This window comes from Urocampus carinirostris, chromosome 1 (genome assembly GCF_059441175.1).
Source record: "Urocampus carinirostris isolate Australia breed hairy pipefish chromosome 1, RoL_Ucar_1.0, whole genome shotgun sequence".
Taxonomy (NCBI): Eukaryota; Metazoa; Chordata; class Actinopteri; order Syngnathiformes; family Syngnathidae; genus Urocampus; species Urocampus carinirostris.
The window spans coordinates 47,038,294-47,061,770 of NC_142349.1; the positions used below are offsets into that span (position 1 = coordinate 47,038,294).

The following is a 23,477-nucleotide window of genomic DNA, read 5'->3' on the forward strand; positions in this document are numbered from 1 at the left end:
TTGCGTGGGTTTCCTCCGGGCACTCCGGTTTCCTCCCACATTCCAAAAACATGCATTTCAGGTCAATTGGCCGGTCCAAATTGTCCATAGGTGTGAATGAGCGAGTGAGTTTTCTGTCCCCGTTTGCCCTGCGACTGGCTGGCAACCAGTTGGGGGTGTCCCCTGCCCACTGCCCGATGATTGCTGGGATGGGCTCCAGCACCCCCGCGACCCTACTGAGGATAAGCGGTGCAGCTGATGAGATGAGATGAGACTTAAATAAATATTGGTAGGTTGTGGTTGATTGGAAATCCTTGGACACAGTCAATAGTGGAAATTGTGTAACATATAAAGTTATGCAAAAGATTTTTCAATTCATGCCAGAACACTAAGACATGCCTCATTTCACACACTCATCAATGTCAGTGGTAAAAATGAATTAAAAATACGGGAATATTTTGGTAACACCTGTCAAACTCAGTTTGGCTCTGGGGCAGGGTACCTTCTATTTTTCTGTTTTGAAGCAGGCCGGATCAGTAAAAGAATGTCAACGGCAAATATTTCGCTTTAGTTTTCAAGATTATCCTTTATAATTTAGCTGATATTAATAACCTCATCTCATTAGCCGTACCGCTTATCCTCATTAGGGTCGCGGGGGGGCTGGAGCCCATCCCAGCCATCTCCGGGCAGTGGGCAGGGGACACCCTGAACTGGTTGTCAGCCAATCGCAGGGCACACAGGGACAGACAACTCATTCGCTCATTCACACCTAGGGACAATTTGGACCGGCCAATTCACCTGAAATGCATGTTTTTGGAACGTGGGAGGAAACCGGAGTGCCCGGAGGAAACCCACGCAAGCACGGGGAGAACATACAAACTCCGCACAGGAAGTCTGGAGCTGGATTTGAACCCACGACAGGTTCCCATGACATGAACTGTGCCGCACAAGCGCTAACCACTGTGCCGCCGTGCTGCCCTATATTAATAACCTAACTTACAAATTATAATCATTGATGACAAGGGATCTTTTCTAAACACAATGCATTGAATGTGTTTATTTTAATAGTTGAGTGCATGTACTTTACGACTCAACCATCTCATTATGAAATACACAACCCCCTGGAGCATTTGTTGGCATTTATTTAAAAAATCTTTTGATAGAAATAATCATCCAAAGGGGCCGTATGTTTGTTACTGCCCTCTATTTTTATACTCAATTGTGGTAGCCAAAATAGATGCGGATCTTTGAGAAAGAAATAAGCAGTCATGGTATAATATTACTAAACAATGGTTGCTTTGATATTAAGAGACTCTTTGTTTCAAAATATATTTCATTGTATTTCTTTTCCGCTTTTTTGCAGTGTTTTGACAATTTTGACTCGGAATTTCCATCATAATTGAGCCTGAGATATTGTTATTCTGTCAGGAATACCCATAAAATAACAATAGATGTTGAAAAAAAGTATGACAATCACGAGTGGTTCGTGCTTTTAAACAAGCCTTTGAAGAGATCATTCTCACTTTCTAACAATAGATCTTTCTTTGAGGAATTATTTTAATAATAAAAAGGATGCTTTGGGGATTTGTACTTTTATTCTATTCCAATTTTACAAGCTAAATTGCTTTTCAATGTTTGCCCTTTCCAAATGCTTTTGAACTTGACATCCACATTCTCACAAATATGCTTTGCTTCGCCCATAAACATTATACAGTATCACAAAGTGTTTCTTGATGCCAGGATCGAAACCAACCACTGGAAAAGCTGTGATGGCTGGGATTTGGGCCACGGTTTGAGATTGGAAAACCATTTGTTTACGTAGACTGCTACTTGTTACGACTGTGCTGACACTTATTTGGTAGCTATAACAACCAAGCCTTACGTTCAGCACGACCAGCTGCCGCTTTCTAGATGAAATGATGCGGGGTCTGTTTTGCGTGGTGGAATCCAGGTGGGAGGGTTCAGCGATCAAATAGTTAGTAATAGTTGACGCCTCCAAGGGCACATTTCCTTCTCGGGTAGCTTAACTCAATACCCATTGTCTGATACTGCCTGTCCATCCGAGCACTTCCAAAGCATGAAAAGAAGGGTTGCTCTTGCAGTAGGAGTGGGCAGATCCATATCAATATTATCGATACTAAGAAAGTACTTAGATCTATACTATTGTCCTGTGATTGAAACATTTTATATGTCGCACAGTCAATTTCTTCCTCACACAGCACCCTTAGCCACTTTCTAAGGTTATGCTTGTTTGTGTGACTGACAGGCACACTTTTAGCACCTCTCCCTACTTACCTGTTGCATCTTGCCTGCTGGGCTTGGGAAAGGTCCAAATCTTATCAGAAGCTCAATCTGAAAGAGGCATTCAGGAAGTGCTGCGCTATGTGGATTTTTTTTCCAAGAACGGAAAAGGAAAATCCCTGTCGTAATTTGTTTGGTAAAGTGGTCTGCTAGTGGGAAATTTACATAACTTTGTGAAAAAAAATACCCTTGATCTGCAACCAAAAATATAAATGTTACTGTTTCTGAACAAAAATCTGTAAATCAGCTGTTGCTATGAGAACAGAGCCAAATGGGCCTGTTTGTCACACAGCTGATTCTTTGGTTTTGACTCTCTTGACTTTTGCAGCTGTTGTAGCAGAAGTATTTTATTTTTTAAATCCGTCAAATGTTTTTAGAATGTGTTGTTTACTATTTTTTTCTGACTTGATTTTTTACTTTTTATGCAATGGAAGGTATAGTTGACATCATACATTTGTATTTTCGTTCCATTGTTGCTTTTATATATGACTTTAATGGCTTTTGTTCTGATTCATTTCCATTTGGTTTATACTGTTAACATTTTAATTGTAGTTATTTAATAAAAACTGAAACATTTTTAGCACTCAAATTTTTTTTTGCTGTGTTTAAAGTTAATAGGGTAGTTTGATGTGGGACATAGCAAAAAGATCATGGGGAGAAAATGGTAAAACCAAACAATTTCAGGTCTTGAAAAGCAGTCATTTAGATAGGACTTTGCAAAATAGGGACGGCTAATCTTAGGAATTTTAGTAACAACTAAATACATTGTAGTATCGATAGAGAACCAACCGATCCTTCGTCTTAGAAATTTTAGAAATTCTTTATGTTTCTGTCTTTCGCATTGTTATTAAACTACCGATAAGGATGTAGTGTATTTCACTTACTAGAATGCAGAGAATGCAGCACAACATGCACTATGCAAATCAGTGTTTCTGTCTTTGTAAAAAGAGTGTGATAATGAGAAAAACTCAAATGCCTATTCATAGAGGTATCGTGGCGGGGCCCTTCACCGCCATAACTTGGGTTCAAATCCAGTTGCATACAATGTATTGATTACCATTGATTGAAAAAGTATTGCTCAAACACAGTAGTACACCGTGAAACCGTATGTAGAAACACACACCTATATCTACCGTATTCATTTCCAATTGTATCCACTGTATTCTGCGGTATATATTTGGGATTTTTGGGTGCGTCTTATAGTTAGGAATATGTTTTTTTTTTTATTTGTATGTATTTTTTTACCACAGATAGGTGCTTAATAATACACACTGTCTCTTTCATGGCAAAATCAGCTTTTTCTACCACACACTCATTCAAGCTGTCTCGCTGCAACATCAAAATTGTTGCCAACTGTACTTAGGTTTGGAGTAGGTTGCGTTGGTGGAGGAAAATGAGGGTTGAGGGGGATGAATCTTGTGATGAACATCTTGAGGATGCGCAGGTCTGGTGGCAGCAAGAAATGAGAGCGGGATAGAGCTCACCATGCAGTAGCATAAATCCCAAACCCTCTGTAGATCTGACGGGAACTAAGAAACAGCTGACAGTCAAATGGCGGGATCAACGGGATTAGCGCACCCATATTGAGCACAAACCCAGGCCAGTGCCCCCCTACACACACTCATGCACACGTATGCACCAGCATCATCACACCCACTCCACTTTGCCCTCATCGACACTTAACCAACGTCATGTAAAAGGCCCTGCATTTTGCACATTATGCATAAAAATGTGCATAACTCTTATATCAAATCAATTTTGTAATTCTGTCCCTGTCCGGCGATAGTCAAATTTTACCCTGCAATCCACACATTTGACTTGTATGAAAAACAGCTCAAAACTTGCCAAAACATTGATTTAATCACCCAATGGCCAGCTGAAGTAACGTCCGATGCCCCATTTCATAACACGAAGAATGTAGGACAGGTATTTCTGTCAAACATACGGCCCGCGAACTGGACTGGCCCTGTTGGATGATTTAATCTGGCTGCCCTAAATTTTTGAGTGTCAGAAAAGAAGCAATATTCTAGGTTCTAAAAATAATTATGAGAAATGCTCCCTCTGGCAGCTAGAGAGCAGTAAAATATATTCTCCCAGCTATAGTAGGTCCAGCTTCATAGTTTGATCCAATTAAGTCTAATCTTATGCTCTATGCACTGCTAAAACTTATTTTTTTGTATTTATTTTTTATTCTTTTTGAACCAGGAATTCATTTAAATATATATATTTTTACCAAGCTCCTCCTAAAAGTATGGTAAGTTGGTTCAGGTGTAAAATCGCATTCCTTCAACTGGTAAAATGAACCAGTTAACGCATTCAATCCAAAACATGAAAAATACAATATTTCTATTGTTTTTCTAAAAATTGTGTTGTGTTTAGAAAAGATCCCTTGTCATCCATGATCATAACATGTAGGATATGTTAATAATGCAGGGTGAATGATACATCATCATATCAGAAAAAAGCTATGGCGTATTTTTACTGATCCGATCTGTCTGAGAGCAGAAAGTCTGGGTTTGGTGCCAGAGGCAAACTGAGTTTGACTCTGATGTAGAACAACTGTTAACTGTAACATGCGCATCCGAGACAATACTTGCAATGAATTACTGTATTCAAGGGAGTTCTTCGCAATATAATTTGGAGCAGCGCCACTAAAATTGTCTCAAAAAAAAGAAGGACATTCTGTACATCCGTTTAATCTGATTAGATGATTCCACAGTTTGTGTACTCGCATAAAAGTAGTTTTGACCAATCATGGCAATGGATAAAAATGACATCAACAGCATAAGACATGTTTGATCCAGCTGAAATTACGACTCTAAAGTATAGTTGTTGGTTATTCCGCCCGTTCTTCAAAAAGGAAATGGTAGCTAATTTTGCAAAGGAAATCATTATTGGAGTTAAGTGAATTTTAACTCCTGGAACCAGTGTAATTATTTCTTTAAAACTTAAATCACCATGTTTACCAAATTGAAAGCATAAAGTTTGTATGATCACCAAGGCTCAAGAGGTAACAAAGGTTTTTAATTTAAGAACACATTTGTTGCAATTATTTTTTTTGTTTGACCACATTTTAAACTCTGTTTATCTTGACTTTTCTATAGAAATAAAAAATATCTATACAGTGGAACCTAATTTACTCCACTAGGTTCTTTTTCATTTTTTTTTGTAAAATAAGAAAACAATGAGTCAGATTATGTGCAATATTTTACTGATTCTTTTGTCGTGCAATCTTAAACAACTTCAGCTAGCAAAAAGAGTTATGTCCTTTTCCAGTACTATTTAATGGGCAGATGATTGAGAAATAAAAGTAATTTGCTATGAGCTACTGATGTGGTTGTATATTAAAGTTATTTGGCTGATCAATGGAATAAATCAAAGGTACTGAACAATTCTAATGCTCTGTTGCAAAGATAACATTTGGAAATTTCCAGTGGCACAATAGTTTGGCCCGGCACACTGCATGCATGTACAGGTCCGCCAGTATCCCCGCGTTTGGTTGGACTTGTTTCCCCCAGCTTACAAGCTAAAATGGACCTGCTTTGTACGAGATGTGCAGCAATCCCTTCCTGTATCGCGGTTTAGTTATTTGCGTAGGTTTCCCGTTTTTTTTTTTTATCGTGCAATGTGTTCTGCTTTCTGATTGGCGAAACAGAGGAAAGACTATATTTAAAATTATAATTTGACAGTACAGAAATTATTTGTAAAAATTGATAAAGTACATAACTTTTATTTGTTAAAGAACCACTTGAGCCTGTAAATTGGGTTTGTTCTTGAGCAACAAATAAATGAATAAATAACTAACTAACTAACTACATAACAAACTAACTAACTAACTAAGTGTTTCAACTTCATGGGTTTTGACTATTGTGGGATGTTTTTGAAATGTAATCCCCGCGAAAAATGAGGGATTACTGTTATTCCCAGGTATTCACAACAATAAATCTTCTCAAAGGGTTGCCAATTCAAATGTTTGGCAGTCAAATTACAATAAATAATTCATTTTAACAAAACACAGTAATTTTGTTAAATATATAACAGTTTATTTTAGTTTATTTTTATAAAATGTTTAATGTTATGCTTGGTTGAAAAATAAACGGCTAAACTCAATTTCATTTTTTCATTTTATAGAGAAACTGTAATTTTTGACCACTCAATGACGCTGTACTGTATATTAAAACCAAAGGTGAATGCTAAGAAGCACACCAAATATTACAAACTGCAGAGACTCAACAGTGACCAATATTCCTCATTCAAACTGCAATGTGATGGTTTTTTGGGTCTTTGGGTTTTGGTATGAAGTTGTAGTTACCCCTCCCATTTGTCACCAGCAAAAGGTGCATCAAGGGGAGACCAGAAGTTGGTAGAGTAGCCAAAAACTTTACTCAAGCATAAGTACTTTTACTTCAGAATAATGTTATTATTAGAAGTAAAAGAAGTCATCCAAATACTTACTTGAGTAAAAGTAAAAAAGCACTTGGTGAAAAAATACTCTGGGTAACTGTAGCAACATCGAAGGTTTTTGATTTTCTTAAACAACCAATTAGATAATCAAATTATCAAAGTCAATCCAATAAACAAAAAAAATATTTAATTAAAAGGAGATTTAAATCCATCCATCCTCAGTAGGGTCGCGGGGGTGCTGGAGCCCATCCCGGCCGTCTTCGAGCAGTGGGCAGGGGACACCCTGAACTGGTTGCCAGCCAGTCGCAGGACACACAGAGACAGACAATTCGCTCGCTCATTCACACCTAGGGATAATTTGAACCTGCCAATTAACCTGACATGCATGTTTTTGGAATATGGGAGGAGTGCCCGGAGGAAACTCACGCAAGCACGAGGAGAACATGCAAACTCCACACAGGGGGTTCGGTCTCATGACCTCAAAACTGTGCCGCATAGGGGTTACCCACTGCGCCGCTGTGCTGCTCGTTGATTGAAATAATCAACGTAAATTCAAGTGCACTTTTTCCCCACAGTTTCGTGCAGTAGTATTTCTTCCACATATTACGATAGTTCCTGTATTTTAGCTTTTTCTCCAAATCAATATTTTTTTTTTTTAAAGAATGAAGGTTAATTGTTACCACTAGGAGGCACTAAATATTACGCAATGCCACTTTAAAATAGCTTTTATGGGCTGTATATATGATTCTATGGGAAATGGTTTTAAGCAAAGGTAAGGTCAATAAGAAAACATCTTTGACTTTAGAGGTCCATCACGACGTCTCAGCGGTGCGGTCAGCTCGCTCACCACAATTGATTTGGGTCTTTCGTGCTCTCAAGGACATGAAGAAAATGTCAATAGTCACAATTCAAGAAGGGAAACAAAGCAGAAGGCCATTTGAACGCACAACCCACAAGAACATTTAAATGCAAGTCATCCAAACAACAACAATAAAAACGACATTGCATTTGCGTGAGGGGGATTTAAATGTCAGAGGCAATCAGTGCAGCCGTTGGTGATCTGAGTGAAATTCCCTGTCACCGTCCCTCCAGACGCAGCCACTTGAATTCTGCAGGGGGCTGCCACGTCCCGAAAAGGAGGGCCTCTGTCATCTTTCGTTTTTGTATACCTAAACAAAGCCGAGTCTCGGCCATTCCCCCGTTGCTGTGTGTTTGCTCCAGGAGGTCCACTGACAACGCGTCCCCCTCCGCCACTGACTACCTCCGCCGAGAGAAGGCAAACATATAAACGCACTCCAGTCTGACATGAAGTCCCCCACCCAAAAGAGACTAAAGCCAGATCGGATATGTGTCATGTGTGACATGTACATATGATGGTACCACACTGATTTGTGAGGCTTCATTTGGGAGCTTGACAAAGACAGACTGCTGCAACCGCTGCAACCTCTCAAGTAAACAAAAAGATAACACAACAAGCTGAAATAGATAACATATCCAAACTCAGTACTTTGAATGACTTACTTCAGTTAGACCATTAGTTGGCAATCAGGTCTGATTGTGTTTCAGAAGAAACACGTCTCATTTTACTGTGATTTAGTGTGTTTTATTGCATTTTTGCTGATGTTAATGGGTCCCAAAAACGTTTGTGATAAGGGTAAGGAAAAGTAAAAAAAGTATGGCTGCCAATATCTTGTTAAATTATTGCAAAATAGAATAACGGTACATAAGTGTCCAAAATCAAAGCATTTGTACAGTCCTTAATCACAAGAAATCTCAGAGGCTGTACTTTTACACTTTCTCCTTATCTAAAACCTACATGAGGGCAAAGAAAAATTCAAAAACCTCAGCAAGAGGGGAATGGACTGTCATTTTTATTAGCTACACAATTAAATGATCCACGTTGTGTAGATACACATTTCATTGATAGAAAATTGATGGATTCCCTTTAGTATGTGGCTATTTTAAAGCAGTTTTAAAGGGTTGGCTTATATCAAATGTACAGTCGATTTTGCGGTAATTATTTTGGGCCACATCTGTCAGTAAAAATTCAAAATTATAATGATGACATCAAACAGCTTCAATGAGTTTAAAAGAAAAATGTTGGTTGAATAACTAGGCAAAGATAAATTCTGCTTTTGTCAGCAAATATTGAGCGATGAGAGGTTAAACATAGTTTAAGTTAGTTTATAAAATTGTTATGCTGCAGGGACATATTAGACAAAAACGTAGCAGGTACATTATTTCCAATAATTTATAAAAAACAGAGAAAAAGATTCAATTGATATTTCTCTTTTTCACTCTGACTTAATTACCTCATGCTGTATTTCAGCACGTTCATCTGCATTTTCTTGGTCAAGCAAATAATAATTTGCGCTCTAAAGGGAAATATTTTGTAAAGCTTTTTTAGATTGAAGATATGGATTTTTACTGCAGGTTCCTTCAAAGAGTTAAAGAGGTTCTATTAGTTTAATCAAGTTATTTCATTTGATGTAATGAAGGGCAAACCTTTCTGTTCATTTCTTGGCGCCAGCCTCAATAAGCTAACATGGTTTGATCATAAAAAAACATAAGAAGAATCAAGTCCAAATATTTCTTAATGTGCGTACATTTGAGAAGATATTTTTTAAGAGTCAATATCAGGTATGTCTTTTCATATCCTTTAAAACTCACTAAGAAGAATGACCATCATTCTGCCATCATCATATATCCATCCATCCATTATCTGCACCGCTTATTCTCTGTAGGGCCGCAGGGGTGCTGGAGCCCATCCCAGCTATCTTCAGGCAGTGGGCAGGGGACACCCTGAACCGGTTGCCAGCCAGTCGCAGGGCACACAGGGACAGACAACTCACTCGCTCATTCACAATTCGGACCGGCCAATTAACTTGAAATGCATGTTTTTAGAATGCGGGAGGAAACCCAAGGGGAGAACATACAACAGTGGCCAGTCATTAGACTGCGATCATGTGTTCTGTATTTGTAATTGTTGTTAGTTTGTTACAGTCGTATACTCTGAGGTAGTTTGTTTTATAAAGTTGTGACACTACTTTGCGGGTGCTGGTCCCCAATAACCGGGATAACCAAAGGATTACTGTATATATTTTTTAATCTCCCTCACAGTAGCACACTTGATGATTCGTTTTGATTGCTAAAGCTCCTTTTATTGCTGTACATGTTGTAAAATAGACACACCATTTCTGTTTTGCATTAACAAATGCTAGCGACAGAAAGAACGCACTCACGCACCCACACACACACTCACACACACACTCACAGTGTAGTGTTTAAAAGCTTTAATCACACCGTTGCTCCGAGCCCCAATGTAGCACTCTGCATCATTGAAGGCTTGTTTTATTAATGTTGTCCAGGGTGAAGTACTGTTCGGATGGTAGGGTTGGTGTGGGGAAAGCATTGTTCTTGATTTAAAGTGGGGTGGAGCAGATACAATGTCTATGAAAAAAACATGGAAAAGCTGCATGGCGCAGCCTGCATGCTTTATTTTAGTAAGCAGTGAGGCCAACATGATGCACGGCAAAGTGGATGGGGGCTTTTCGCATTTGTCGACAAATGCATTTGTTTCTAAAAAAACAGTTGGGAAATTCAAAGGAAGGTCTCCAATTTGTGATGTAATCTCTGCAAACTACCGTTGTGATGTTGGTTAAGGTTGTGGTGCTGAGTCAGACTATTTCAAAGGTGTGGCTAGGGGAATTTGCATTTTTTAAAACAAGACCATATTATTTCACAAAGAAGTGATCTGACAGTTTAATGACGTAAATAGGATTTGTTTTTAGGGTTAGTAAGGGTCCCCTACTTATGACCATTCGACTTACTTGAAATGGTAGATACAAACATTTTTTTGGGGATGTCAAAAAATATTCGGACATTGCTGTAAGTTATATTTTGTATCGTGTGAACCTTTTTCAGAATACAGGGCATTACTGTAGTGCTTCTTTCCGCCACTACCGGCGTGTGGCGCAGTAAGAGGTCACCCAGCATCCACCCCGAAGAAGGTATTCGCTTTTTTTTCCTATTTTGCGTGTAAACATTCTATACTGGATCTTCAGCGCGCTAAGAACTTTGACATTTTTGTTGTTTAATATCTCGTGCATCCATTCAATACGGTTGGTGTTAAGTGTAAAGAAGAGGCGAGTCGTGCAGTAGCTCAGGAGGTAGAGCGCTCGTCTTCAAGGGATCCCAGTTCGAATCCCGGCTCGTCCGTGTTACAAGTCGAAGTGTCCTTGGGTAAGACACTGAACCCCTAATACCCCCAATAAGCAGGTTAGCGCCCTACATGGCTGCAAGGCCGCTATTGGGAAATGTGGAGCACATTGTAAAGCGCTTTGGGAAGTCATTGATTTGAAAAGCGCTATATAAATGCAGATCATTTCATTTCATTTCATTTTAAAATGAAAGTGGAATAAGAAAAATTGATGCGGTTGAGAAAATGGTTGGATCGCTTTTTTTTCCGGCCACTTTCTTCCACGGAGAAGGCAGTCGCTTAACTTTTAAAGCTCATCTTCCAGAAGTTGGTTAAACGTAACTTTATTTATCTTTATTGAGCGTATTATCTTATGAAATGTTTATTTTTTAGTACAAAACAATACAGGTTATTTATACAAGCCTTAAACATACTTATATAAACCTTAAACATATAAAATATAGCACTGAACTTACAAACAAATTCAACTTACGAACTTACGAACAATCGTCCATAGGGCAGCGTCTGTATTATGTTTTATCATTCAGCCTATGTTGGTCACCTAACTTATGCATTATAGTCAAGGGACAAGGGATATTTTCTAAACACAACACATTTATTCAGAAACAATGGGGAAAACTATTTTCATATTATCATTGAATGTGTCAACTGGTTTATTTTAATTATGCAGTTTTATTGTACTATTCAACATTGCTCTTTAGGGGTTGGGGGGAGCATTTGGTTTTCATAAGTTTAAAAATAATAACGTTTGATAAAAATGACTTTAAGAGTCGCTCTTTTTTTTTTGACCCACTCAGAAAATATTGGCCGGGCTGGTTAAAATCATCCAGCAGGTGGGATCTAGCCTGCGGGCCGTATGTTTGACTCGCTGGTCCCAATTACTCAAATATGATCAGATTGCGAAATGAAAACGATTTGCATTTAACATACACGTTTTTGCCTACCTGAAATGAAAATTATCTTATGCAAAGGGACACTGTGTAATGTTTGACAACAAGATCTTACTGTGCTGTGTAGTGCAACCGAAAACCAGTGCGACAAAGCACAAGGAAGAATACAAACAACTAGGACTCAAAGTGATCAAACTGCATCAATTTTCTTCCCATTTTTTTTCCAGCCTTTCACAAAATGCGTTTCATTTTTCGGGGCACCCTTAAGCCCGGCACACACCTGGCATCAACCACGGGTAGAATACGGTGTTGATGCTTTTGGCTGAAGATTGCAAGAAGGAGCTGTGCAGCCGCACACCTGACGGCATTTTCAGCGGCTTAGTATTCTGCTCCACTTATGTCACGTGTTTACAGATCATGTGATTATTCAAAATGGCGATTGCGAAGTAGGGATCCACCAATATGGGTTTTTTTCAGTGCTAATACCATTTGTTAATACAAAGAGGAGGCCGATAACCGATATTTTGAGCCGATTTTCGTTTTGTGTAAAAGCTTTAAAATCGACAAAATACATTTTTGATGATGAAATAACAAAAAATTATATTTGTTATAAATTAAAATAAAACATATATTTCTCTATAACTTTATACAGCAATTTATTTATACTTTTAACACAACCAACATGACTAATATTTCACTTTAACCAAATCTAACCGTGCAAGAATTACAATTAGGCTCAGCAGCAATTCAAATTATGGTACATGGAACTTAAATATCTCCCCAAATTTTTTGCAATAATTAAGTTGCAAAATCAACACAACTAACAAGACTTAAATCAAAGAGTTACAGTGCAAGGAATAAAATTAGGGTTAGCAGCAACTTGTATGAAGGTACTAACAACTTAAACAGTTGCCTGATTTTCTTTTCAATAAATATTAAAAAAATGTCAGTAAACCTAACATAATTTAAAATAACCAAGGAAAGGGGAGGGAAATGGAGGGAAGAGGAGGAGCCTAAAGTCTCAGGCGCCTGCATCTGTGACTTGATAATGAACGGCAAAATAAAGTTTATACCGATTTCCATCATATTCCCAAATATCAGTGCAGATAATCGGCCCGTAAGATAATCGACGCGCACGATAATCGGCGCGCACGATAATCGGCGCGCACGATAATCGGTCGACCACTATTGCGACGATGAGCACAAAAAGAAAACGTGAATGGGTGCTGTGTTGTGTAAAATATGTGCCTTTCATTTTCTTGACAACAGTGCCAAGGCAACCATTCTGTGGGTATAGTGCCAAACTGCAACACAGGCAGGAGAAGTCTTTCAATAATTGTAATATTTTTTTTATGGTTTCTTTGGCAATGAACCAAATTGTGTCACTTGTTATCGTTCCTCAACTATCAAAGGTACCTTGAGTGACCTGACATTTGCGCTGATGGAAAGAAAAGTGTAGTATTTTTAATGTATAACTTCCACTAGGGCTGCATGAGTAACCGAAATCTAAATGCTATTGCTGTAACGTAATGCAATTGTGTAATCGCAAGACACTGTTTTTTTTCAAGGATTTATAGTTCTCCTTTGTTTTTTGATTGATGTAGTTTTTGGCCAAGCAGTATTGTCTCATTCTGGGTTTCAAGAGTGTCGGCCAATCAGAGGCACGTGCCATTAAAATCAGTGTTATTGAAAACAAAAAAAAACAATAAAGAATATTTTTGTATTGGCCCATCATACAGTATTGTCTCCCAAAAGCTATACGTTGATTATCATATTTCAAGACTACAGAACACATCATTTTTCTGACTGTGGTGGATTATAAGTATGGCACATTGTGAAAATAAATACAAACACAATAAAATGGTGTACCATATTGCTGGAAACTGTTTATTTCCCTGTTACGGTGTTTTCATACGTTTCCCTCAAATACTGCATACTACCCATTTTGTCCTCTATCTTGCAACATTAACTTTTTCTGCTTCCCAGTATATAAGGCACACACGTTATTACATTCTGAAAAGGAAGCTAGCTGATTTATCGCATAAGCTAGCATCACCTTCTGTTAATTCAAAGAATAATTTGTGGTCTCTTTCGGTGCAGAAGGCAAATTTATTGATTTTCTTTTATTCTCAAGATGATCATCATTACGTAATCTAGCATTTCCTTCTCTGTGCCGGAAATTATTGTCTTATTCTGTGCCGATAACTATAGGTCTTTATCTTCACAGAATGCTATCATCGTATTATTTTACAAGAAATTAAGCATAATTTATTTTTGATAACTACATCTAACCTAATTTCCTATTCATTGACATAATGTATACATATTTTTCCAATGTATTGTCCCTGAGTGCCAAAATGTAAAATACGTTTTTTTCTTTTTTGTTTTATTTCAAAAAACTTTCATAAGGTATTTGACCCAGCTAATTGGTAAGTATCAAACCTCTGGGCATTATTTCAGCATGATTAATCACCATTTAGTGGCTTTGATCAGATATTTGTCCACATATCGAGAAAGCTCTACTTCCTAGTGTTGCCTCCTGTATCCAGCAATTAAGAGTGTGTAGGCGGCCCCAAGCGACAAGTAGGCATAGTGAAACAGTGCGGTGATAGTATTTCAAAAAAGTTATATGATACTTTGTGTATTTTTGCTCAGTATTTTTTTAATTAATAAAGTTTTTTTTTTTACAAATACTCACAGGTGTAACATAATTCACAATGTTGTTACTTAGTCTGTGGTTTGCAATAATCTGTGGTCTGTGCAGCCCTTTGAGACTTTGTGATTAAGGGCTATACAAATAAACATGACTTGACTTGAACAAACTCATTTTAAGGACTTTTCATGGTCACAGATCCCTAATCAACACAAGTTGCACACTAGCTTGAGCATCAGTTTTGAAACCAATTTATTGTATATCTTTCAAGGTTATGGATCCAATGGTGGTAGGTTGTTGTGATTTAAGTTTGTAGATTTTTTTTCTCACCCTGTGCACTAAAAGTGTCGAACCATTGCGTACTCCTTCATGTTTGCCATAAAAGGCTAATGGAAGTGAAGAGTTGCATCCTATGTAATCGTGATGAGTAATTGGCCTCATTAGCGCTTGGAGTTCACACCGCATAGGCCGCACACTTAACCAGCTGACATGAAACGTTATGAGGCGGAATATTACAGTCGGCCCGGAGACTGAAACGAGTTTTAATTAAATCTGCCTTCAATTCTCTTATTTTTATATGTTCAATGCACCTGCATTGGCATTTAAGAGCATTGCTGAGCATGTTACTGAAAAAAGTAATTAGTTACAGTTAAACTTGTTTTTCTTATTCTTATTCTTCCTTGTTTTTTGTAGCATTTTTTTTTCCGTTGCACTACACAAAACAGGGACATCTAATGTTCACAAATTACACACTGTCCCCCTAACCAAAATAAAGATATGAATTACATCCGGAGTCTTCACTATGCTTCTCGTGCTACAATATTTTAATGATAATGAATATATTAATAATCTGTATTATTGTTTTATATATTAATATAAAAAAACAAAGGCAAACATATAACTGAATAAAAAATAAGTTAATTAAAATGAAGACAGATATCAGCCTGTGGAATAAGTAGTTACCTTTTTCAAAATTAAGTCTTTTTATACCTACCTATTACATTATTTGTACAATCCGGGCTTTCCACCAGTCAGCGTTTTAAAGTAATTTTATGTTTTTGGATTTGTAAACACTTTTTCTAACGAGTCGGCCGTTTGAGTCAAGTATATCCAATCATTTTGATGCTTCAGGAAACAGATACATTGATACTTCTAGAGTACTGAACAGCTTTCATTTAATTGTCACTTGACAGGAAGTACCAAAATGTTATGAAAACAATATCGGATTTGGGCACAACACCGGCTCGGGAGCTTTTATACCCGTGGTCAACACGAGAAAATGACGCGGAAATGACGCGATGAGGAAGCGGAACAGTCGCCGGCGTCTGTTTTGCGGGCATACCACCGATGAACAGCGGGTTGGCCAATTTTGCGCAATTTTCATCGTGGGCAAGCACGGGCAACAAAAAAACGCAAAATTTTACCCGCGATACAGACGCAAACGGCTGTGTGACCGGGCCCTTAATTTGGGCGGTCCAAATTCTCCCTGGGTGTGAATGAGAGAGTGAGTTTTCTGTCTTTGTGTGCCCTGTGAGTGGCTGGCAACCAGTTCAGGGTGTCTCATTCCAATGTCCAAAGATAGCTGGGATGGGCTCCAGCACCCCCGCGACCCTACTGAGGATAAGCGCTGCAGGTAATGGATGGATGGAATAGTATACATTTTTGAGACTTGTGGGGAAAAACATTTTATTATTGTATTGACGTTGACTTCAATTTTATTGAGGCCGCAAGTTGAATATATTTTAATATTAACTGTAAAGTCTAGGCTGGTACCTATTACAAAAAATGTTCGGTTAATTTTCTGGAAGGTGGTCACAACTGTCCAGACAGCTATGGTCATCAAACAATGAATAATGTGGGCCCTATTAAGGACTTTATTTACTAGGAATTTATTAGTTTAAGTCTTTAAGTGTTGATATTTTGCATGTCTACATCTGTTGCGGCAATGTTTATGTTTGAAATGTAATATGTTCTAAGTACTTCCTTATAAAACTTAGCTTTGTTAGCCAACTTTGGGTACATAATATATTAGAGGCAAATATTTTTGGGGTTGAACCCACATACCATGTTGTTATTATTATTTTTCTACGTTTAACTGGATAAAACAGCTGCATGTTTTGCGTGTTTCAAGCTTGGATCTCCGAAAACCATGTGTATGATCACCGCTGGTATAACTGCAGATTTAGCAAAGGCTCATTAGGGGAATCGTCTAACTTTTTTATTGGAAGCCAAGTTACAATCATCAAAATAATTGTCACTCCTCACATAGACTTTGTTTTGCGTTTTATTGTCTGTTTAGTGGCAAACGTTGTGTTTGGCTAATTAATTTCTGCCTTCTTAGAGGATTTCAGTGAGTTCCTTACAACCTAGGCGTAAAGTTAAGGACGTAATTTGAAAATGCTCCTAATGGGCAAAAATGATAGGAATGCAGATGGGACACAGCCATCAAAGTCATTTGAAGCATTCGACGATGCCAGATGTAATGCTGAGAACAAAATCTGCTTTAAAAACATTTGTCAGCCTCTATAAATGGGGATTTGCCTCTTTACAGTTCTGTCCCTTACACCAATTTCCTAAAACTGGTTGTATGTAATATCAATGGCAGACCGTGCAGTAGACACCTACTCACCCCCTGGAGCTGAATTAATGATGTATTTTCGGCGAACAAACTGTCTCCGTGAGCCGGCTCTTTGAAGTGAAATTTCCCAATTAATCTGAGAGGACTTAGGTGGAGTAGAGGTGATTTAGGCCGACCCAGACACCCATCCCGCGCACAGTTGTCTGGGTCCGACAGTGCCGGACGCCAACAACGATGCTAGTACATCAACACAACAATATGTTTCCTTGTTTAATGGCTGTTGACGCTATTGCTTTGTTGCATTACTGCACAATGGCAAGTCATAGTTTGTGAAACTGGTGACATTTCTCAAAGTCAGGTAGCTTTAAACAGGGCCCTCAGAATTGTTTGTGTAGGCAACAACACAGCAATCTGGAGGCAGTTCAACTAGTGAGAAACAATGAATAGAGGCTAACAGACAATTTTGAATTATTTGATAAATATTGATGGAAAATATGATATTAACAAAATTAAGTCATTGTAAGCCGACCAAAGTGAAATAATATGTTGTGTAATGTAATTCTGACCTAGCATAGTAGGTTAGTCGTTACATCTTCCCTCTGGCGAAAAGTTTGCTAGTTTTAGTTGTGGTTTCCTAATTGTTAAGCCTATACCATCAAAGGGGCTTGTGCGGGGCGCACTTTTTAGCCATAGTGACCTTTTCTGAGTGTAACTTGATGTTTCCTGCAAGCGTTTGTTAAAAACGTGTTACATCCAATCACATGGGCATAAAAAAAAGTGCCGTGGGGCATTCAATGGAATCCAAACAAGCAACAAATGTACATTTCCCTGTCAACAAAGTTCTTCTGCCTGCAGTGGTGAATTATGGCGCCATTTCATTACTGTGGAAATAACTCGGGGGTATGACAAAATGCCAAATTATCCCTGTGAGGTTGCATTTTGACATTTAAGCTCAGATATGGTCTTACATGAACCTTCTTATAATGAACACCCACATACGAGTTCACATTTTCACTTTGTTCAGAATGTACTATATGTTGAATTGTTTTGTTTTTACGTCTTCTCCTCCCACCTCACTCTCCATTAACTACGTACATTTCCTCCTGACAAGCAGGCACTTTGTCATCCGTTACGTTCAAATGCGCTCACGTCGCCGCTCTCATTTGTCTTTTTAACGTTGGTGGGAAGTGTGACCTCGCACAGAGAAAACCCATCAGAGAAACTTGTGTGAAGCAAACAACAATATGCAAATGTATTCATGTGTTTCTCCAGGCGCTGGACTATTTTAATTGATTAATTGAAGTTTTTTATTTGATTGGCTGCAGCTCACTAATCCAAAATGTCATTTGTCAAGCTGTTGAGTTTAGATGTTGTTCACACCCTGCCAGCACACATGCCAATCCATTTCTGTATTTTACTCACTTAAGCCAGTTTTTCTCAAATGGCGGCCTGACCTCCGGAACCTTTTTTAACTGTTCAAAAATAAAGTGCAATTACATCCCGACTACATTGAGGGGCAGTGGTGCTCTTATTGGCAGAGTCTGTGCAGGTTGTTTGCAAGGAGCATAGCACAGAGTGTGAAGTGTCGCAGACCCTTAAATTAGACTATAGAAATACAAAAAACAAGCACAATGGCCTGCCATTGAATTGCCGATAGAAGATTTGATTTGGCTGCTGGGAGTAGTCGGTGTTCAGGAGCCATAAAACCCAATTCCGCCTCCAGAGGGCATTAAAGACCCCACAAAATTAGACTACATGATAGCAGATGTTTATAGGTTGTTTGCTTTCTTTTGAGGGTTTCTTAACATGAAACCTAGCTAAGGGCACCCTGGCTGGCTTAAAGGTGCTGTCCTCAACTTGAAATCTAGCTACTTTCTGATGCCATCTCCTGGATTAAAGTCATGATTGCAGCCTCAGTCAGTTTACTCTCCAAGTGTAAATACAAATTTTAATTTTTAACTTTTAGGAGTTTGAGTAGGATTCTCAATTCAATTTGAAACAGGCCTTTTCTTACTTTTACCATTTTGATGCTACACTAACAAAAAATAAACCAGGAACAAGCATGAAATCACTGTCCACCCCTCTGCCCCACTCCCCATTTAACTGCTTCCTAATGTGTTGTGAGTCCCGAAACAGCAGTGCTAAAGTAATATTAAAGCAGATAGGTGTGGTGGGAAAAAAAATGTAAAGGCTCTTTGAACTCAGTTGGGCATGGTTAACACACATTTAATAGATAATATATTCCACTTTCAACATTTTAAAGACACCTCAAACGATGCACGCCCCTTTTAAAGTTAAACAGTTTGCGAAAATCAGTTCACACCTTTCGGAGTCTATAATACACACATACTGTACAGCCACTAACCCCCCCCAAAAAAAAACAACAACAAAAAAACCACACACAAACACACGAATCAGGATGTATAAAGTAGTTTAGATTTAAAAGACGAAAAGAAGACAGGCGGTGGGAGACAGGTACAGAGACAAACAAAAGTATTTTCCTGGAAGCCAAGATGAAGAAATATGACAAAGCGGGACTATGGATGAGTGAAGGGAGTGGTGTTTTTTTCTTCCTGGAGGGGCATGACAGAAAATATTAGAAAAGCCCTGCATTAATCCAAGTTTCGATTTCAGGCAGCATCAATTCCTTTAAGATTTGCGTGGGGAATTTAATGAGTAAAGTGCAGACGGACGTAACCTTGGCCAGTGTTTTCTGGCAGCCACTTGAGGAGCTCGGGTCCGGACGCCGCCCCTGACGGACGCAACAGCGCTAACCTTGAGCCGGGCGCCTGCGGAGCACAGGCTCGGTATTTAAGGGTGAAACGTGCGGAGGGTCTGACTTAACTGGGTTAGGCGCCGCCTGTGGATGCGGGCCATCAAAGTGAACTCATTAGCAAGTGGAACAACCTTGAGAGCTGAAAACAACAGTGGAGGTGGCAGCACTGAATTATCTCTCTCTTCAGATCCATCAAGGAAACATTTATTCCCGAGTTTTTTCCTGGCAAATTAAATCACCTTCTAAAATATTTTTCATTCACTTTGGGGATATAGTATTTAACTATTTTTGTAAGTGAAAATATATATTTGTTGTCTGCGACATCCTTGAGATAAAATACGAATTGTATTTTTTGCTGGATTGCTGAATGCAGTTTTGTGGGGAATGCAACTGGCTCCAAGTCAATTGAAACAGCTCCCCTCATTAGTCTAGAGCTGTCAAACTCTGATTGGCTCTGGGGCCACATTCAGACTTTTTGTTCTCAGGCAGGCCGGATCAGTAACAGAAGGCATCTTTTCTAAGCATAACACATCTATTCACAAAAATATACTTTTATGAATGCGTTAACTGGTATATTTCTAACAGTTGGGTGGATGCATTTTACACCTGAAATAACTTGCCACACTGTTACGGGGATCACGGTGTACAGCTATTTTCACTAAAATGTAGGTACGATTAGAACCTCTGGCTTGACAAGGGATCTTTTCTAAGCATTACACATTTATTCAACAACAGTGGGCAAAAAATGATTTTCATGTTTGATACTGAATGCGTTTATTGGTTTAGTTTGACTGTTGATGACTGCAATTTAACACATTAACAAACTTACCAAGCTATACAAACTCAAGTGGGAGCTATGAAACGATATTGTTTTAGGCCTTCATTGTTGTACTGGTTTGAGATTATGTAAAAAATAAATAAAATCAAGTTTTAGTGGGGTATGGGCTATAGGTTTAGTAGGCTGGACCTACTGAAGCTGAAAAAATATCCCTTACTTCCTACTAGCAGCCGGAAGGAGCATTCACTTCTTATCTATTTAAAAAAAAAATCATAACTTTTAATAGAAATTACCTACAGAATCACGATCTTTTTGACATACAGTGCATCTGGAAAGTATTCACAGCGCTTCCCTTTTTCCACATTTTGTTATGTTACAGCCTCATTCCAAATTGTAATAATTTGATCTCTTATCACAAAATTCTACACAAAATACTCCATTATGACAATGTGAAAACGTTTTTTTTTACTTTTTTGGAATTTATTAATAATAGAAAACTAAGAAATAAGTATTCACAGCCTTTGCCATGAAGCTCAAAATTGAGCTATGGTGCATCTTTTTTCCACTGATCATGCTTGAGATCATTCTACAGCTTAATTGGAGTCCACCTGCAGTAAATTCAGTTGATTGGACATGATTTGGAAAGGCACACACCTGTCTATATAAGGTCCCATAGTTGAGTGTGCATGTCAGAGTACAAACACCAAGCATGATGTCAAAAGAACTGTCTGTAGACCTGCGAGACAGGATTGTCTTGAGGCACAAATCTGGGGAAGGATACAGAAAACTTTCTGCTGCTTTGAAGGTCCCAATGAGCACAGTGGCCTCCATTATTCGTAAATGGAAGACATTTGGAACCACCAGGACTCTTCCTAGAGCTGGCCGGCCTTCTAAACTGAGCGATCGGGGAAGAAGGGCCTTAGTCAGGGAGGTGACCAAGAACCCGATGGTCACTCTGTCAGAGCTTAGGGACAATTTGGACCAGCCAATTAACCTAACATGCATGTTTTGGAATGTGGGAGGACGCAAGCACGGGGAGAACATGCAAACTCCAACAGGAGTTTCGATCTCATGATCTCAGAACTGTGCCGCACACGTGCTAACCACTGCACCGCCGTGCGAGAGCAGATCATACACAATATAATTCATCCCAGTCAAACCCAATCTTTAAACTTCGCTGTTATGATTGTTCCTTTTCTGTAGCCTATTTTTTTCATCTTATTTGTAAGACAGCAACAAGAGCCAATCATGTTATTGGCTGCCTTTGTCAGTATCTACATCCCCAAAACGGCTTCCCATTGGTTCTCATCCCTTAGAGTGATTTAAATTATTACATTAATTCCAACATTTTTTCACACCCCCTGTGCATTAATTTACAGCAGCTTTAAAGGGACAGTGTGTAATATTTAGTGCCTCTTAGTAGTACAAAAAACTTAATTCAGTAAAAAAAAAACAATTGATTTGAAAAATAGTTCATTTACCTTTGCTCATCATACCAATACTAATTTTTATTAATATTCATAGGTCGAAACGTTAGCATTCCCTTTATACCGCGAATTCTCTACCTTATAGTCACCGCCATGTTTGTCTGGCATCTTGCTGCTACACTGTGCTCATTTGGCACTGGTTTTCATTTGCATTAGACAATACAGTGTCATCTAGGGGTCAAATATTACACAATGTGCCTTTTAAGATAGTTTTGGTTGTATAATTTTCAAATGAAAACACACCAATTTTATCTCCAAGTGCAGTATATTTTCTGCCTGTATGAGTGTAAAGTTGGCTGTTTTTGGTTGTGTATTTCTCAGACTTGCTATAAAATTAACCTGTTTTTATATTCCCAATATAAAAACAATCATCACACACACACACACACACACACATAGTCACGTTTCCAAGATCAGTCTAATTCCATTATTTGTAAATACGTTTCTCAATTTCATTTTATTTTAATGTGAAGTCGCGCTTATGTGTGACCGGATGTTGTCAGGACGGCCCGGGCGACCTGGGAAGATGGCGGCTGGGCCGTGCTCGCTCCGTTCGGGAGGGAGGTCAAACCTCAATAAGTGTTTTTATCTGAATAATTCTGCCAACTGAGTTTATATCTTGTATATCTCTCACAATGAGGTGCAAAACAGACTCCAAAAATAGTAAACCAAGCTTGCCTTGGCATAAAAATGAAAGGTGCCCGTTTTGTACTTAATTCCACTGGTATCTCTTGACCAAAATTGGGCCCTATGCATTGGCGATCATTTCAGTCTTTACCACTACAGACAGCAATATAATCAGAATTGGTTTGAAAATCCCCACACGGACGCTTTGGTGTCTTGTGCCAGCTGTACATTTTGTCCATTAATTTTGTGCTCATAAACAGCCTGTTTAAGATAATTTCCCCAGTAGCTCGGAAGTACTTTGCTGGAAATGAGTTAAGCATTCAGGAAGGATAAATGTGCTGCTTGTTGCCCTTGAAAAGTTCGAGAGCTTCAAGCAGCAGGCGAAGGGAAGCGCGTAGGGCATTTTGAAGAACCACTTGATCAGATGACCTCATTATTTGCATGTTACCATATTAAGATTGCGAGGACATGGGCTAAAGGTATTTTTTTACACTCGTTTACCAGAGGATTGCTTTCTTTAGATTTCAGTTGCTGTGCTGAGGTCAGGGGCAACTTTGACATTATTGAATAATAAATGAATTGAAATGTTTTTCTGTGGAGGCTGATCCATGTTGTAAGCCCTGGCAACGTCAACGAGACAGCAGCTGGCACCTTGTATTCCCAGTAATGGCCTGTATATATGCAGAGTTTCATACTTCCATCACCGCAGCCAGAGAAGAAATTGTCGGTTTAAGAAGTGGAAATCGGAAAGTGCTGTGGCGTTTGTGCTAGGGAAGACATTCAAA

General features: G+C 38.6%; 1 protein-coding gene across 1 annotated transcript in view; it reads left to right on the top strand.

Annotated features, from left to right (window-relative positions):
- LOC148374935 (protein sidekick-2-like) overlaps positions 1-23,477 on the top strand; it is a 211,999-nt gene that overhangs the window by 28,023 nt on the left and 160,499 nt on the right. The gene's annotated exons all lie outside the window — the stretch shown is intronic.